At 36.3% G+C, this 18242-nt stretch overlaps 1 long non-coding RNA gene across 1 annotated transcript; it reads right to left on the bottom strand.

The window, feature by feature from the left end:
* Positions 1-596: 596 nt before the first annotated feature.
* On the bottom strand, positions 597-13958 carry LOC141564861 (uncharacterized). Its single transcript, XR_012488762.1, has 3 exons — positions 13785-13958; positions 12523-12689; positions 597-2815 (listed from the first exon to the last, which is right to left on the bottom strand). It is a non-coding gene; the product is annotated as an uncharacterized LOC141564861 (long non-coding RNA).
* Positions 13959-18242: the final 4284 nt, after the last annotated feature.

Genomic DNA, 18242 nt, shown 5'->3' with positions numbered 1-18242 from the left:
CCGTGGTTCAACATTCAGCTGCACAGTTGTGCTGGTTTATGCTGAGTCACTTCCGGTTTTGGGGGGGGAGGTACAGTTCTGGCGTTTTTTAGAGTACCCTGTACCTCCAGTTCTAATCTCTATGCTGGTCCCCTGCTTTATACTCAAGGCAAAGCAGTCAGCCTATGGCAGGATCATTTCCACTGCTCTTCTAGTCACAGCGGCTACCCCCATCCCTGGTCCATTCCTACTTCCTTGTTTGTTGCTGGCCTATTCCAGGCCCTCACACAAACCTGTTCTGGCTATCTTCCAGATTATCTTCAGCTACTAAATTGTTGCACCTTTAATCTTCATGAATTTCACCAGTCAAGCACTATTTTTGAGGCTAAATTCAAAGATTAGTAGTGAGGGCAAGAGAGAGGAACTTAAAGAGCTTGTGCCTTCTCTGCCATCTTGGCTCTGCCTCTTGCAGTGATGTTTATGGAGGCTGATATTTGGAATCTGTGTAAATGTCCTCTGGACATTCCTTTAGCCAGCTGATATGCTTTGGTCCATTTCATCAACTTGGCTTCTTGTACCCCAAATCTATTATATGGTGTAACTTCCCATAGAACAACTTTAATGGACCAATACATGTTAAATATGTTAAAGTATAAATTAAATACAATATTAGTATACATGTCCAAACAGTTATTTTGCTGTATGAAAAGAATCTGACTTTGAAATAGTGTACAATTAGCCTGAAGGAAATCCAAAATGCAGGCAGACAAAATTAGAGGGATTGGGAATTCTATGTAGTGGTTCATAGTCATCTCCCAGAGTCCTTTCGCTGGGTGTAGCTGGTTCAGTTCATTACTGCTCTTATTGGAACTGATTTGTCTCATTTCATTGTTGAAGAGGACCACGTCTATCAGAATTGATCATCATATAGTATTGTTCTTGAAGTATATAATGATCTCTTGGCCCTGCTCATTTCACTCAGCATCAGCTCATGTAAGTCTCTCCAGGCCTTTCTGAAATCATCCTGCTGATCCTTTCTTACAGAACAATAATATTCCATAATATTCATATACCACAATTTATTCAGCCATTCTCCAATTGATGGGCTTCCACTCAGTTTCCAGTTTCTGGCCACTACAAAAAGGGCTGCCACAAACATTCTTGCACATACAGGTCCCTTTCTCTTCTTTAAGATCTCTTTGGGATATAAGCCCAGTAGTAACATTGCTGGATCAAAGGATATGCACAGTTTGATAACTTTTTGAGCATAGTTCCAAATTGCTCTCCAGAAGGGCTGGATGTATTCACAATTCCACCAACAATGTATCAGTGTCCCTGTTTTCCCACATCCCCTCCAACACTCCACATTATCTTTCCCTGTCATTCTAGCCAATCTGACAGGTATGTAGTGCTATCTCAGAGTTAACTTGCATTTCTCTGATTAATAATGACGTGGATCATCTTTTCATATGACTAGAAATAGTTTTAACTTTGTCTGAGAATTGTCTTGAACAGATTTTCTAAAAAGTCTACTTTTATACCTACTTTTATACATCATATGGCTTTAACATGAGCTTCAAGATTTCCCTACACATTCAGCTTCTGCCTTCGAACAAGATTTCTCACTGTCTAAGTGACTAGTCCATGAACATTTTTACTTGTTCATTTAAGGGAGGTGTTTTGTGGGGAATAGCATCATTTGAAAGGCAATAATGAACAAACCAATTTCTTATGGCCTCTGCATAAGTTATAAGAAAACATGCTTGTGCCACAGACACACAGGACAAACATTAATTTAAATAGAATTGACTTTTTACATGGATGTAACAAAACTCTAAATTACATTTTTTAAAAAACTGCACTATAATTCTCTACTTTAAGTTACATTGCACAAAAATAGCAGTGTTGTCTCACAGTTGCATCAGTAGCTAAATGTTCTTACACTTTGAAAAGTTTAGGAATCTTATATAAACATATTTCTAATAAAGATATATCTCTTATTAACAGGAAGATTAGGCTAAATATTCATCTACCCAATAATGGAAAACAGTTATTTGCCTAATGACCACACATTTTCAGATAGAAAATGGGAAGATTTAATATTTGCTTTTTTGCTCATGGCTTTTAATGGTCATGCTTAGCTTAAAGCTTAAAGTTCACTTGTTCTCAATATAGAGATGTGCTATAAGAGAAAAAAGCAGGGACAGAATAAAGCATCCTTAGCTGTTTGACTTCAGCTATAAAAATTGAGGATGAATTCCCCCTCCTTGCCAGACTCAGGAATAGGTGGGAATAATTCTGTAATGTTTGGGCTAGCTTTCTGCTGAGGCAGGATAGATACCATGAGAATGGACAAGAATAGAGTCCAAAGTCTTTATTCTCTCTTCCACAGTCTGTGTCTGTCATAGTCTGACACAGTCTCAGTCTGACCCAGTCTCATCCAGGAATCTGCCAGTCTGCCAGTCTCAACCAGTCTCCTCCCAGTCTGACTTTGTCCCCGGTTTAAATTCCCTATTACAATTACATCATTACAGTATACTGAATATGTATGAACTAGAGAACCATTACATCACCATGCTAAGTACTAGAGAACAATCATCTCATCAATTCCACTGAGTTAACACCTTGTTTCAAGTATAGTTCTCCAGAGTTGAGGCTCTCTACATAATTCTTATAAAAAGGATTGAGGATTAAGTTAGAAGGGTCTGACCTCAAGTAGAGGTCAAAAAGTCATCCTTGAAACTCCTTTTTGTCTAGATGAACAAAGTCCACCTTCTGAAGTTCTGTAGCATTTATCTGGGAAGGATTTTTCTCATTTATTGGTCCTCATCTATACCTGGATTCAAATTCAAGAAATAATATTAGTTATAGTTTCCAAAAATTTTTCCCTCAAATATCCCTAAAAAGAAAAAAAATCTTACAAAACATTGTACCTACAACTATCTTAGGGCTAATATGGTGGAAGGCAGTAAACAATGAGACCATGATACATTTAATAAATTATTTGCTGAATGGGTTTTGAAATAACTATTTCCAAAGGATTTGCAGTTAACCAGAAATCTAACAAACTTCTCTTAGAAGCACTTTTTGTTTTGTTTTGTTTTTGTTTTTTGAGGCTGGGGTTAAGTGACTTGCCCAGGGTCACACAGCCAGGAAGTGTTAAGTGTCTGAGATCAGATTTGAACTCAGGTCCTCCTGAATTCAGGGCTGGTGCTCTATCCACTGCGCCACCTAGTTGCCTCTTGCAGCTCTTTTTAAAATTTTTTTTTCTCTTAGAAGTTCTTTGCGTTACTAAGCAGTAGAACCTTGATATAACATCTTATCTAATATTATCTTTAACATTACAGAAATGATTTTGCTCTTAAAACAACCACCACAGACTTGAAAAATAAAAACAAATATTGAGTTATTAATGAATTGTAAACATAGGCTGCAGAAGGGTTTTAAAAGTGTGACAAGGGCCCATTTTCCCAGGTGGTAACTTGGTGAAATTCTACATAATAGATTGAGGAATGAACAGCTGTCCTGTTGGGGAAATGTTTAAAGTTAAAGAAATTTCATCTAACCAGCAGGGGGGCCCAGAGAAAGACTGAGCATAAGTGGGATACTTTCTATCTCCCCTAATAATAATCAGTGAAATGGGAGAAGACCTCAGACCAGGCTGGGAGCAGCCACACCCAGTGAGAGAAGGGTAGACTATATCCTCATGTATAATGAAGCCAATTGAGTCAAAATAAAACTATGACACAATTTTCAATTCTAAATTTCAGATTACAACCAAAAATCCTTTGAAAGTTTTTGAAATCATAGCCAAATTGTCACCTGTATTTCTTTTCTTTTATGAGAATTTCATATTCTATACCAAGGTCATTTTCCAGAGCTGATGACCTTGATAGCAAGAATGATTCTGTGAGTTTTTCTTCTACTTCCCCCACCAGTGGGGAGTAAGAGTGGGGAAGTGCTAATTGATCTGAAAATAAAATCTAAATAAAGTTTTTCACTATCCTATACACAATAGTTACATTAGTTTTAGATCTTAAAATGAATTTCAGATAACTCAAACTTATAAAATTCAGAACTTGGGTGATGACTAATAATTTTGAGTAAAAATTTCACAAAACAAAACTCATGTCCAATAGTGCTGACAGAATTTTTTAAACATAGCTCATAAAAATGTTCAAATTGTACAACATATAATTTATTTATTTATTTATTTACTTTTTATTTATTTTTCTTTTCTTTTTTTAAATTAATTTTTATAATTATAACATTTTCTTTGACAGTACATATGCATAGGTAATTTTTTTTTTCTTACAACATTATCCCTTGTACTCCCTTCTGTTCTGAATTTTTCCCCTCCTTCCCTCCATCCCCTCCCCTAGATGGCAGGCATTCCCATACATATTAAATATGTTATAGTATATCCTAGGTACAATATAGATGTGCAGAACCGCATTTTGTTGAGGAAGGATTGTATTCGCAAGGTAAAAATAATCTGGGAAGAGAAACAAAACAAAACAAAACAAAACAAAAACCAATGCTCTCAATTTACACTCATTTCCCAGTGTACAACATATAATTTAGAAAGTAATATAACATGTTAAAGGGATTTCATCTAATTAGGAAATATAAACACATGACTATTGAGGTTCAAAGGAGACTCCAAAAGTTTGGGGTTTCAGATTGGTGGTATGAGGTATCGCAAAAGAATTTGCAGGCTTGAAGCCATCTCCAAGTCAAGAAGCAAAGTTTATTATAATTGTAACGCCATTTGAAGTGGGCTAAGTTCTAAAGAATTTAGCAAAGAAACAGGAGCAAGAAGATATACTTATAGGAAAAAGAGAGATCAGGTACTTCATACCACTATGCTAATTTTATGGTTTAGAGGTAGAATTAAGGAGTGGTCTTGCATGCACCTTGTTATTGAATTTTATGGCTTAGTTTGGTATGCACTTCATTATTATCTCAAAGAATAAGCTTTGTTATTACTGACCAACAGATTGTTATCTGGCAGTCAGCATTATTTGTACTACAGTACTCCCAAGGCTAGGTGGCCTTAGAGTTACTGCCAAATTCACCTAGAAGCTACACACCATCATGACCTCTGAGTAAGTTACCAGAGAGAATTTTGTATGTTACTCCACCATTGGAGTACCCAGTTATTTTAGCTTAGAATAAATCAAATTTAAATTTAAATTTCCAGTAAATTTCTAAAATATTATATCCAGAATAAACATATTCACAATATATTATTTACTAGTTAGTTATAGTAATTATATCATACAATTCTCTCATAAAATTTTAAAATCAGAATTCCAATTTAAACATTAAAATACCCTCAAAATTTAAAGATGGCAGAAATCTATCGTTCCAAGTTACACTAATTTTCTTCTATGTTACCATTCAATTCTTCTGCAGCAGGATTAAAAGAGAGTTTCCTTAGAGTATAGGACGGCTGTTCTGACAAACCATACCCTTTTACCCACTTGGAGTTCCAAGAGGAGGATTTTAGAACTCAGAAAGTTGGAGACACAGAAGGTAATTATGTGGGACAGTGACCCTGATGAGGTCTAGAATTGGGTTATCTAAATGAAATTAGGGTTTAATTGAGGTCTAGTGGCAGGTTCAGGGCACAGGGAGTCAAATAGAGCTCCCCTGCAACCCCTTTGGGTTCAGCGCAAGGATATGGAGTTAAATGAGGTCTAGTGGCAGTGCAAGAGTCCCCTGTAAGGGAATTTACAGACTGAAAACTTAGATTGATAAAAGAGATTTATTTTGGGGTTTGGAAGCAAGGTTAAAGTCTAGTTAGTAAAAGGTATTAGGTAAAGAGAAGAGGGCACTGGAAACAGTGTTTCAGTGGGCAGAGATCCTTGGCATGCCAGGCGTAAGGCTGCCATGTTTGGAACCTCTGCAAAGAGAGGACTCCAGCTTGGCTCTTTTATGAGAGATTTAGCTAAAGGGGTCCGTGGGTGGAGTACCAAGTTGGCTCAGATCTGATGGGAGCTGGGACAGGCCCAGATCTTCTATTGGAATTCAAAGGGGTGATTTTGACCAGGATTTGTGGATCAAAGGTCCTAGATTCTTGAATTGTTAATGTATCAGCCAGAAGGGGCTGGGAATCAGAAAGGAATAAATCGATCTAAAAGGGTTAGTTTCTTAAAGGGAGCACAACTCCCATCAATCCTTATCTGAATTAAAATCAGAGACTCTTGAGGTTAAAAAAAAAAAAAAAGCAAAAAAGAATTTATTATGATCTTACAAGAAAGGGCAATTCCCAATAGACAAAGTGTTAATAGAGGAGAGCAAAGTACAAACTGCAAAACACAAGATTAAATGAAAACTAAAAAAATAAGCTGCTATCCCCTTGATATTTTCTTCCATTGTCTGGAATCCAGGCTTACATTCTAAACATAGGAATCTATCCCAGAAGCAAAAGAATATTCGTAAATAAGTAATATTAGTAAATAACAAATTCTTAATTTAAATTTTCTTGGAGAATTGCTGTATAAGCATACCCTTTGATCCAGCAGTGTTACGACTGGGCTTATATCCCAAAGAGATTTTAAAGAAGGGAAAGGGACCTGTATGTGCAAGAATGTTTGTGGCAGTCCTCTTTGTAGTGGCCAGAAACTAGAAAATGAGTGGATGCCCCTCAATTGGAGAATGGCTAAATAAATTGTGGTATATGAATGTTATGGAATATTATTATTCTGTAAGAAATGACCAGCAGGAGGATTTCAGAGAGGCTTGGAGAGACTTACATCAACTGATGCTGAGTGAAATGAGCAGGACCAGGAGATCATTATACACTTCAACAACTTTTTTTTGCTAAGTGATCAACAAACCTTGGAGGAAAAAACACCAGGTCTCCCTCCAAAAGCTCTGCTATATGGAAGAATAGGATTTAAAACTTAAAATGGGACCAGTGTTGCAAGATGTCTCAAAAGAATTTGCAGGCTTGAAACCATCTCCTAGTCAAGGGGCAAAGTTTTATTGCAATAGTAATTATAAAACCATTACAAAAGCAGGTTGGAATTTTAAGGGAATCCAACAGAGAAATAGAAGCAAGAAGATATATTTATCCAGCTTACAGTCATAGATATGCTAATTCTATGGTTCATAAATAGGAAAGGTCTCCAGAAGGATTGGTTCTTGGTTGATCACTTCATTACTGATGAAACTACCAGTAAGCAGTGAATTGAGGAGTGGTTTATTTACTATTGTCTCAGGAGTTTGATCTGTGGGAATTTCCTGAGGCCAGAAGCTATCTGACTAAGGAGTGGTCAGAATCAGAGATTATGTGTGGGAGTTTCTTGAAGCAGAAAATCTAGAATTACTGACTTATTGCTAGAACAGAAGCCTTCCCTAAAATCAGGGGACCACAAAAATCATATTACATGAGGAGCATGAAGTTGGCGCATGTCTTTAGCTGACAGACAGGGGAAAGGAATTTGGCACTCTAAAAGAGTTAGTTAGCTAAAAAGAAAAGTGGGGTTGAGAAGCATAGTGGAGTTAGGAAAGATACCACGTGGCATGGGCAGGGGTGGTAAGGAGAAATATACCACAAAATAGAGCACCAGGATGAATGACTCAAAGGAAGGTAGCAGCCATGGAATGGCCCATAAGTAGATTTTATAAAGAAAGTTAACCTCAGGGACATGACTGGCATTTCTGACAGGGCATAACAAGATGGGATTGCTCAAGATGTCTACAGAGCGTGCGTCTTAGGGGCTTGACATCTCTTGGATTTCAGACTGGATGACATCAGAGGGTGGGGCCATGGAGCTAATCTGATCTCTATCAGAGCCTTTTCCCTACCTGTTTTAGGGATTATTTTTTTCAATTCCTCTGCTAACCACACCTAATATTGAAAACCACATTACTAAGACAAGGGGTCAAGTTATTTTCAAGCTGAGCAGTGACTACATGAGTCCAAAGATACTCCATGATATCTTGTACCACCAGGTCTATTAAAGGAATATGCCATGAGGTGTGAGTATGCCATTGACTGACAGGTTAAATCCATAGAGGAGTTTAGACCCCTAAAAGAGTTAGTTATAACAAGGAGAACGACACCATGAGATGTGATGGAGGATGAAAGGAAAGACATCACGAGGCAGATTGCTGTGGCAGGCTAACCCAAAAGGGGATTCAGCAAAGATGGTGTAAGCCATGGACAGTTTTAAACTCTTAAAAATTTGGTAGTTCAGGATCAATAGGATCAAGAGAAGCCAGACTGACCTATTCCATATCTGTCTAAAAATATGCCAATTGATATTTTAAAGGTTATTTATTTCTTTTTTGGAGTATTCTTTTTTATTATTAAATTTTTTATTGTCAAAACATATGCATAGATAATTTTCAGTATTTACCCTTGTAAAACCTTGTGTTACAATTTTTCCCCCTATCTTTCCCCTTCCCCTTGCCTAGACAGCAAATAATCCAACAGGTGCAATTCTCATGCTACACAAGAAAAATCAGATCAAAAAGGAGGGAAAAATGAGTAAGAAAGGAAAAAAAACAAGTTAAACTACAAATAAGACTATGTTGTGATCCATAGTCAGTCCCCATGGTCCTCCTTCTGGATGCAGAACTTCTTCAACACAAGACCAGAGGAATTTGACTGAATCACTTTGCTGTGAAAAGAGCCACATCCATCTGAACTGATCATTGTATAATCTTGCTGTTGCTGTATATAATGTTCTCCTGGTTCTACTTACTTCACTTAGCATTAGCTCATATAAGCATCTCCAGGCCTCTCTGAAATCATCCCATTGATCAGTTCTTATAGAACAATAATATTCCATTACATTCATAAACCACCACTTATTCAGCCATTCCCCAACTGATAGGCATCCACTAATTTCGCTAATATTTTATTTAAGATTTTAGCATCAATATTCATTAGAGAGATTGGTCTATAATTTTCTTTTTCTGTTTTCAGCCTACCTGGTTTAGGTATCAGTACCATGTCTGTGTCATAAAAGAAATTTGGTAGGACTCCTTCAATTTCTAGTTTTTCAAATAGTTTATATAGCATTGGAATTAATTGTTCTTTAAATGTTTGGTAGAATTCGCATATAAATCTATCTGGTCCTGGGGATTTTTTTCTTAGGGAGTTGGTTAATAGCTTGTTCTATATCCACTAAGTTTCTAGTTTCTTGCCAATACAAAAAGGGCTGCTAAATATATTTTGCACACATAAGTTCTTTTCCTTTTTTTGTGATCTCTTTGGGAGAGTCACTACTGGATCAAAGGATATGCAATCTGATAAACCTTTGGGTATAGTTCCATATTGCTCTCCAGAATGATTGGATCAGTTTGACGTAGTGTGATTTGAAGGTCCCCTACCTTGGGGCTTCTCTTCTAATGAGTTCTTGACCTTCTGGCTTTGGAATCTGCCTCAGGAAATTGAGTATACCCAATCTATCTGAAGACCACCTTAATTCAACTGGAGATTATTTTCTAGCCTTACTCTTGGGTCATAGAATTAACATATCTATGATTGAAAGCTGTATAAGTGTTTCTACTTGTTTGAGTCTCTTTACTGAATTTGCTTAGAATTCAGTTCATTCAGTAATAGTGTCACATTACTTTTAATAAACTACCCTTTGGTTAGGAGATGATTTCAAGCCTGCAAATTCTTTTGAGACATCTCGTGACACCAGTCTGGTACTTTTGGATCCCCCCTTCTCAACCTCAGCAAGTTGACAACTCCACCAACAATGTATTAATGTCCCAGTTTTCCCACATGCTCTCCACATTCATCATTATCTTTTCCTATCAGCTTAGCCAATCTGAGAGGTGTGTAGTGGTACCTCAGAATTGTCTTAATTTACATTTCTCTGATCAATAATGATTTAGAGCATTTTTTCACATTACTTTGAATGGTTTTAATTTCGTTATTTGCAAATTATCTGTTCATATCTCAAAGCTTGTTTAAAGATGCTCAGATTTTAGAGGGATATACAATAAAGGCTGATAAAGAGTTCCATCCTTACAATCACTCTATACAAACAGGATAGTCTGGAACTTGTCTATTCCTGATAATAGAAGGGCTTTTTCTTGATAAAGGAAGAGAGTAAATCCATTTCAAGTCACTCACAGACTCTTTGGAAAGAAGAGGCAAGCAATTAATCAACCAAATATCAAATTAAGGCAGACCCCTGGAATGAGTGCATACCATATGGGTTTTAGAAAAATACTTGTGTGAATACAGGGGAAGATTCACAAAATTTCTGGATATTACTGGCCCTTCCTGCCTTCAAGTCTTCAAATTTTAGCATGTGCAACTGACAACAATCAAAGATCCTGTATTAACCTAGCTGAATTTGTTTTCCACAATTAGCTACATACTGAATCCAGTACATGCATGACTTTTGGACATTTCCAGTTAACTGGGAGTGTTCCTTTATCTCAAGCTTTTAGCAGTTTACTGGGGAGTCTGATTTCATAAGGATATAAGTATCTCTTGGCAATCTGATATTGGGTCAATACCAATTACTCACCACTGCAACTTGAATTTTGTATTTTGCTTTTGTATTTTGTATTTGCATTTGAATTTTCATGATGTGAAATTGATTAGTGATTAATTAAGAATTTTATTAATCACAACAGTAACCATTGTAATACATTTCTAAAGGCTTAGATTTAGAACTATTATATATGCAATGGTAGTATGACAATTGATAGGAGACGATATATATAACTTTGAATGGATCTGCCTCTTGAAATAGATAAAGAAGATGGACCTATTCATGGAATGTGGTTTCCAGAAACTGTTTCTGTAGTGGGGTTGGGGATTTCCAAGGATGTTGACTAATTTTGTATTTCTGTTACCATGAATTCTGGAAGAATATAAAAGAAGGAATTGAAAAGTGAATAGATTCCTATCAGTTGGGGAATGGCTGAATAAGTTATGGTATGTGAATGTATTGCAATGTTATTGTTCTATATGAAATGATGAAGATTAATATCAGAAAAGCTTGGAAAAAATTTACATGAACTGTTGCTGAGTGAAGTGAGCAGAACCCAGCATAATATTTGTAATGCCGGAGAAACTGAGGCAAGATAGAAATTAGAGAGTTTTTAATATTTTATTTGAAAGGGACAGATTGTACTAGGGGCATGCTGCCCTCAGGGCTGATGTCCAAAGCATCCAGCAACCAATGTGAGTTCTCAAAGACATATATATATATACCCATCAGTTACAGCAGTAGATTGAGGCAGGGGCAGAATTGGACTATCAATCCGGTTCTGACAGGATGGGGGGAGATTACAGTTTGGGGAGAGGCACCAGACATTCTGATGATGTCATGATTAAGAGGGAGGGATGGTGTTGCAGGATTGAGCATTACAATTAGGAAATTAGGAACCAAGGCAGAACAGTTTAGGGAAACTGAATCAGGACAATTAGGGAAACTGAATTAGGACAAAAAGGGAACTGTGGCACAACATATTGTAAACAGTAATGTCAAGATGATTAATTATGATGGATTTGTCTCTTTTCAACAATGAGGTGATTCAAAGTAATTCCAATAGACGTGTGATGAAAAGTGCCATCTTCATTTAGAGAGAGAACTGGATGGAGGCTGAACATGGATCAAAGCGTAGTATTTTCACCTTTTTGTTGTTAGTTTACTTGTCTTTTTTTCCTTCCTTGTGTTTTTTCCCTTTTGATCTGATTTTTCTTGTGCAGCATGACTAATATGGAAATAAGCTCAGAAGAATTGCACATGTTTAAGCTATATTGGATTGCTTGCTGTCTTGGGGAGGGGGAAGAGAAGGAGAAAAATTTGGAATACAAAGTTTTGCAAAGTTGAACATTGAAAACTATCTTTACATGTATTTGGGAAAATAAAATATTATTTTTAAAAATTGACTATGCACAATAAGCATTTAGACCAAAACTGTAAAATTTAATAGGAAAAATTGAGGGGAAATTTGTAATATTTGGAATCATCTATCACAGTGGCAGTTTGCCAAGGAAATATAGCAATTACCTGGAAAGACAAAAATTTTAAGTAATCTTTGCTCCACTTTCCAAAATAATTGTTTTGAGATTTTGAGAACAATTGAGAGCCGTTTTATTGACCCTATAAGGAAGCTCCTGGAGATAAATCCTTAGCAAGAGGATTTGCCAGTGTTGAGGACTGCATTTTAGGCAGTTCCCCATAGCAGTGAAGAACCTTGACTGGAAGGCTGGGGAATGCCCCATGAGTCATTTGTTTTCTTGTAGCAATCTTCTCTAATTAACCTTCTCCTGGGCTTCTTGTGGTTGTCCATTTATAATCTCTTTCAAGGATATCTACAGCAGCAAGAAGTATTCCTTTAGGCATCCTGTTGGGAAAGTTTCTGATTTGCTGGCATCAAGATGCCCCTCTGCTTCAGTAGGGGATGACAAAAGCATACAATGATAAACTAAATGAGAAATGGTCAAAGACTCCCAGAAGCTTATTTGATGATCTATTTTGGAGTAAGTTTGGCTCTTTGGAGTCATATCATATTTTAGGAAAATTGAGATTGGTTATTGAAAACTCTTACCTGTAGCAAATGAATTATTGCTTCTGCTGGATAGTTTTATGTGATGCATCTTACTTGCAGCCACCACAAGAGCTCTCTTTTTTCTCTCCTGTTCTATCCTTCACTTCTTCCTCTCAAATCTTTATTGTTGTCCCTTGTGTTAACTGCTTTGCTGGTTTATACTTCATCTAGGGTCAAAAATAGTTATAGTGGATTAATGATTAACTTTGTTTAAATATTGTTTTCTTATTGTACTTAAAGTTTTAAAATTTTATTTTATTTTTAATTTATGAAATACAACAAACATTTTCTTTTTTAAAAATTAATTTATTTTTAATTCACATTGCTTTATGAATCATGTTGGGAGAGAGAAATTAGAACAACAAGGAAAAACAATGGGACAGGAAAAAAGAAACAGAAAATAGAGTTAAATATAACATGGTTGATTTACTTTCAATCTCTGTAGTTCTTTTCCTGTATGCAGTTGGTACCCTACATCCAAAGTCCATTAGGATTGCCCTGGATCACTGAACCACTGAGAAGAATCCAGTCTTTTATAGTTAATCATCAGACATTCTTACTATTATTGTGTACAATGTATTTTTAGTTTTCCTTGAAAAATAAGCATTTTCATAATATAGTAGAATTTTTAAAAGATGGATTGCACATGAAACTGCAAATCTATTATGTACAACTTGCTATTTCTTTTAAATATGTAATAAAGTTATCATGTAAATGTCTTTCTTTTTTTTTTTTTTTTTGCTTTTTTTTCCTTTCCTCCTCCTCTGCCCTAGACATGACTACCATTAGACACAAATGTGTGTGTGTAGGTATGTATATATGTATGTGCACACATATTTATATATGTATATACATAGATACACATATATACATATATACATACACACATACATATATGTGCATATATATGTGTTTGTGTGTGTGTATATATGTAAAACCTTTCTGTACATTTTGTACATATCTCTATCAGTTCTTTGGATGCAACATATCCTCCTTCATATGTCCTTTTTAGTTAATTTCAGTATTCACAATAGTCAAAATGACTTAGTTGCTCAAAGTTATTCTTAAAACAATATTGCTATTACTATATATATATATAACATTCTCTTGGTTCAGATCATATTGTTCTTTATTATCTCGTGCAAATATATCCATATTTTTCTAAAATATCAATGAGCTTATTCTTTCTTATAGCACAGTAATATTCCATCATAATCATATACCATAACTCTTTTCAGCCATTCACCAATTGATGGACATACCTGAGGTCTGAACTTTTATGGCCTCCTTCCTCAACTCAAACTCCTTAACTGGGCCACTGCCTGTACTTCAGCTCACAGGGGTGAATAGCAGCTGCTGTGGATCTCTAGGCCTCTATCCGTCTTCATAGTCCTACCATAGGAGGGTTGACATGGGTGCAAGAGCCTCTTGAGACATGGAATTTGCCAATCCAGGCTAAGCAGAGTCTCTGACCTGAGAGGGACTCAGGCTCCCAAGAAGCAGATAAAGAAACTGAACTACAGAGATAATTTGTGTGGGAGGAAATAAACTTTCTTAGACTCGTCATCACAGGAAGGAATGGCAAAATGTTTGCAACAGCAGGAGTCCTCTCTCCCCTTTACAAATATGGAAACAGAGACTTAATCTGTGGTGGTTTACTCAGGAACTGTCCTCCTGTTACTGGGAACACTTCCAGAAAAAACGTGAAGGTGGCTGAGAGAAGATGAGGCATCAGTAGGAGTGTGTCCTGTAGGAAAACCTCATCTTGTTTCAAAGGATAGCAGGAATGTTTAAAAGACTTCTGAGGGAAATCCTGATCTGTGTTTTGAGAATGGGGAATGACATGACACTAAAAAAAGTTTTTTCACATGATAAATATAGAAAGATGTTTAAAAGTATTGTACATTATATAACTTATATGAGATTGCTGTTTTGGGGGGAGAAGAAACAGTAGGGGAAGGAGAGAGAAAAATTTGGAACACAAAATCTTATAAAAATGAATGGTGAGGGTCAGCTAGATGGCACAGTGGATAGAGGATTAGTCCTGAAGTCAGGAGGACCTGAGTTAAAATTTGGCCTCAGACATTTACCACTTCCTGGCTGTGTGACCCTGAGCAAATCACTTAAGCCCAATTGCCTCAGGAAAAAAAAAAAAATTAACGTTGAAAACTATCTTTGGGCAGCTAGTTGGTGCAGTGGATAGAGAACCAGCTCTGAAGTCAGGAGGACCTGAGTTAAAATTTGGCCTCACCTAGCTGTGTGACCTTGGGCAAGTCACTTAACCCCAATTGCCTCAGCAAAAAAAAAAAAAAAAAATTTGGCCTCAGACACTTAACACTTCCTAGCTGTGTGACCCTGGGCAAGTCACTTAAATCCAATTGCCTCAGGAAAAAAAAGAGAAAAAAAGAAAGAAAACTATCTTTACCTGTATTTAGAAAAATAAAACACTATTGAGAAAAAAAAAAAAAGAGAGATGTTACTACTATTATTGTTCTTTTGAATCACCTCTGTGCTCTGGATCTTTTGGTCTACAAATCCTCATTTCTACTTGAGATTCTTGACTGCTACAGAGACTCCTTTGAAGGATAGGACTACCATGCATCAACAATGTCATATCATTTTCAGTGATGTCTCCAACCTGAATGAAGCCTGGCCACACATTTATCCAGACAGCTCCCTTGCTCCAGCACCTTCTTTTCTATTGCTAAACTATTATTGCCAAATCTAATATGCTAATAGCTATAGGCTATCATTATATCCTTGTTTGTATGAATTGCACTATCTCCTTCTAAATATTGGAATGATTATCAGATCACTCTACTTACAAGAAGGAAATGTCTCACTTGTCCTCTGCAAAGATGCATTCAGTTAGGTATGTTCTATTTAAGATGTAGAACAATGAGAAGGAACTGTAAGGCTCCTCTATCAGATTTTGGGTCCACTGCTTTACTCAGGCTGCCAATCTTCCTCTTTTAGAGGTTAAAAATTGGATTAAGACTCTACGAGTCTTCTCACTCCAATCCAATACACTGGTACACTTATGCAGATGCTGGATCAATGAAAGAATTTGATAATTTCATTGGTGGTCCATGCAATGATAATATATATATATATATATATATATATATGTATATATATATATATATATACATATATATATATATATATGTATATATATACACATATGCATATATATATATATTTCTTATATAGATTTAATTACAAATAGGCTAGCCATTGATGATGTAGAAGATTGGTGCCCATTTTCTCCCCCCCCTTTTTTTTTTCTTGTTGAGGCAATTAAGTGACTTGGCCAGGGTCACACAGCTAGAAGTGGTAAGTGTCTGAGGCTAGATTTGAACTCGGGTCCTCCTGACTTCAGGGCTGGTGCTCTATCCACTGCGCTGACTAGCTGGTCCTTTCTCCCTTCTTTTTAATGAGCCAAAATATTTTCATTTGTGTGATTTTTTTTCCCAGTGAGAATGGCCTCTTCAAACTTTCTCAGTGTACTGGACCTTATCTGTGATCCAAGAAAGGTAGGCCTTTGCTCTAAGAGAGATAATCATAAGAGCTGGCCGTATTAATAAAATGATAAAATTACCCAGAAACTCTCAAACTTTTAAAATAATCCCACTACCTTCTTCCGTACATTATCTGCTTTACTTCATCATATCACCCTCTCATTTTACACTCCCATCCACCTCTGGAGGTTTCATGTCTTGTCACACCAGAAGAGCATTTCTATAATAGCCACTAGGTTTCTTTATAATCTGTCCTTTAACAAACTGTAGGTATTGAAATATTACCCCAGTAGTAAATTTTGGCCACTTTGCACTGTGATGTTTCTTATTCCTTATTTCTAGGATGCAGCCTGTGGAATGCCTTTTGAATGATTAATACCTTCCTCCAACAGATGCTCTACAGCTCAAATTCTTTTTATGACCTAGCCCTATTACTCCCACTGCTCAAAAACCTGCTGTGATTTCTAATTTTCTTTTAGATAAAATAGAAACTTAGTCTGACATTAGGGACTGTAGGAGTTGCCAGGGGAATGTAGAATGTGGTCCCCATCTCTAAAGACTTTCAAATCTAACTGGTGAATTAAGAAGTAGGAAAAATTAGGGACTAAGGAAATGCTAAGCTTTATGGTACAGCCTTTTAGAGAGATAGATATTTAGTGAAGGGAGAAAAAGATCCACGTAAGCTACTTGACCACAGTCAACACAGGGTTTATCAAGTTGACATAAAATACATCCTATTATTCCTTCTCCCCCGACTCTGCACCCATTTTGCCCCTGTGTTCATCTTATTTCCTGACTGGTCCTGGCCCCATTTATTTCTTCGTTCCCAGCTTCTACATGTCCCTGAGATGTGTGCTCACCTTTTCTTCAATAGGCTTGTGGTCTTGTCCCATCTCTTTCCTTCCTTTCCTCAAGTTGGTGCAGATTTCCATTATGTAAAATCTCTTTATTTGGGGGTCTGCATAAAGGGAGGACTATCTGTATGTGATCCTGCTCTTTCTGTTGCTTTTTATATTTATTATTTCCTCATTTTGGCTGAATGAGATAGCTTTCTTTTATAATATATGTTTTGTATGAACAACATTTTAATTTTTTCTCAAAATACATACAAAGATTAGTTTTCAGCATTCATCCTTGCAAAATCTTGTGTTACAAATTTTTCTCTCTCCCTTCCCCTAACCCTTTCCCTTAGATAGCAAGTAATCCAATACAGGTTAAACATGTACAATTCTTCTATACATAGTTTCATATTTATCGAGCTGCACAAGAAAAATCAGATTAAAAAGGAAAAAAAATGAGAAAGAAAAAAAAACACAAGGAAACAATAACAAAAAAAGTGAAAATATTATGTTGTGATCCACATTTTGTTCCCACAATCATTTCTGGATGCAGATGGCTCTCTCCATCACACGTCTATTGGAATTGGCCTGAAAAGAGCCAAGTCCATCAGAGTTGATCATCACATAATCTTCTTGTTACTATGTATAATGTTCTCTTGGTTCTCTTCATTTCACTTAGCATTAGTTCATGTAAGTCTCTCCAGGCCTTTCTGAAATTATTCTGCTGACTGTTTCTTATACAACATTAATATTCCATTGCAATGCTGGATAAACTGAGCAAGATAGAGATTAGAGAGTATTCAATACAGAATTTATTAAATGGTTTACTGGGATCAATGGATCCATGATTGGTCCCAGGGTTGAACGAAACTATCGTCTCAAAGAATCCAATACTGAATATGGGATACAGCATTCTTTTATGGGATAATAAGAACAATGACATAATGGGGGAGGTACCTGGATGGGGATGATCTAATGGGGGGAGGCACCTAGGATGACATAATAGGAGAGGCTCCTGATATTCTAATGATGTCTAAAATGGATGAAGACCTTTATCCCATCAAACATTAAGAGGGAATAAGTATAGCCTAAGGTCTAAGATATAAGATCTTTATCCTAACATTAAAAGGGAATCGTTATAACCTGAGGCAGAATGACTGAATAGGACAATTAGGGAAACTGGGTCAGGACATTAAAAGAGAACTGTGGCACACATCATAACATTCATTTTTCATAACTTATTCAGTTATTCCTCAATTTATGGGCATCCATTTGCCATTTCCAGTTCCTTTCCACTACAGAAAGGACTGTTATAAAAGTTTTTGCATATATGGGTCCTTTTCCCTTTTTTTGATCTTTG

Source organism: Sminthopsis crassicaudata, chromosome 3 (assembly GCF_048593235.1).
Source record: "Sminthopsis crassicaudata isolate SCR6 chromosome 3, ASM4859323v1, whole genome shotgun sequence".
Taxonomy (NCBI): domain Eukaryota; kingdom Metazoa; phylum Chordata; class Mammalia; order Dasyuromorphia; family Dasyuridae; genus Sminthopsis; species Sminthopsis crassicaudata.
Note: the sequence above shows the minus strand (reverse complement) of the source record. Positions and strands in the feature narration are given on the sequence as shown.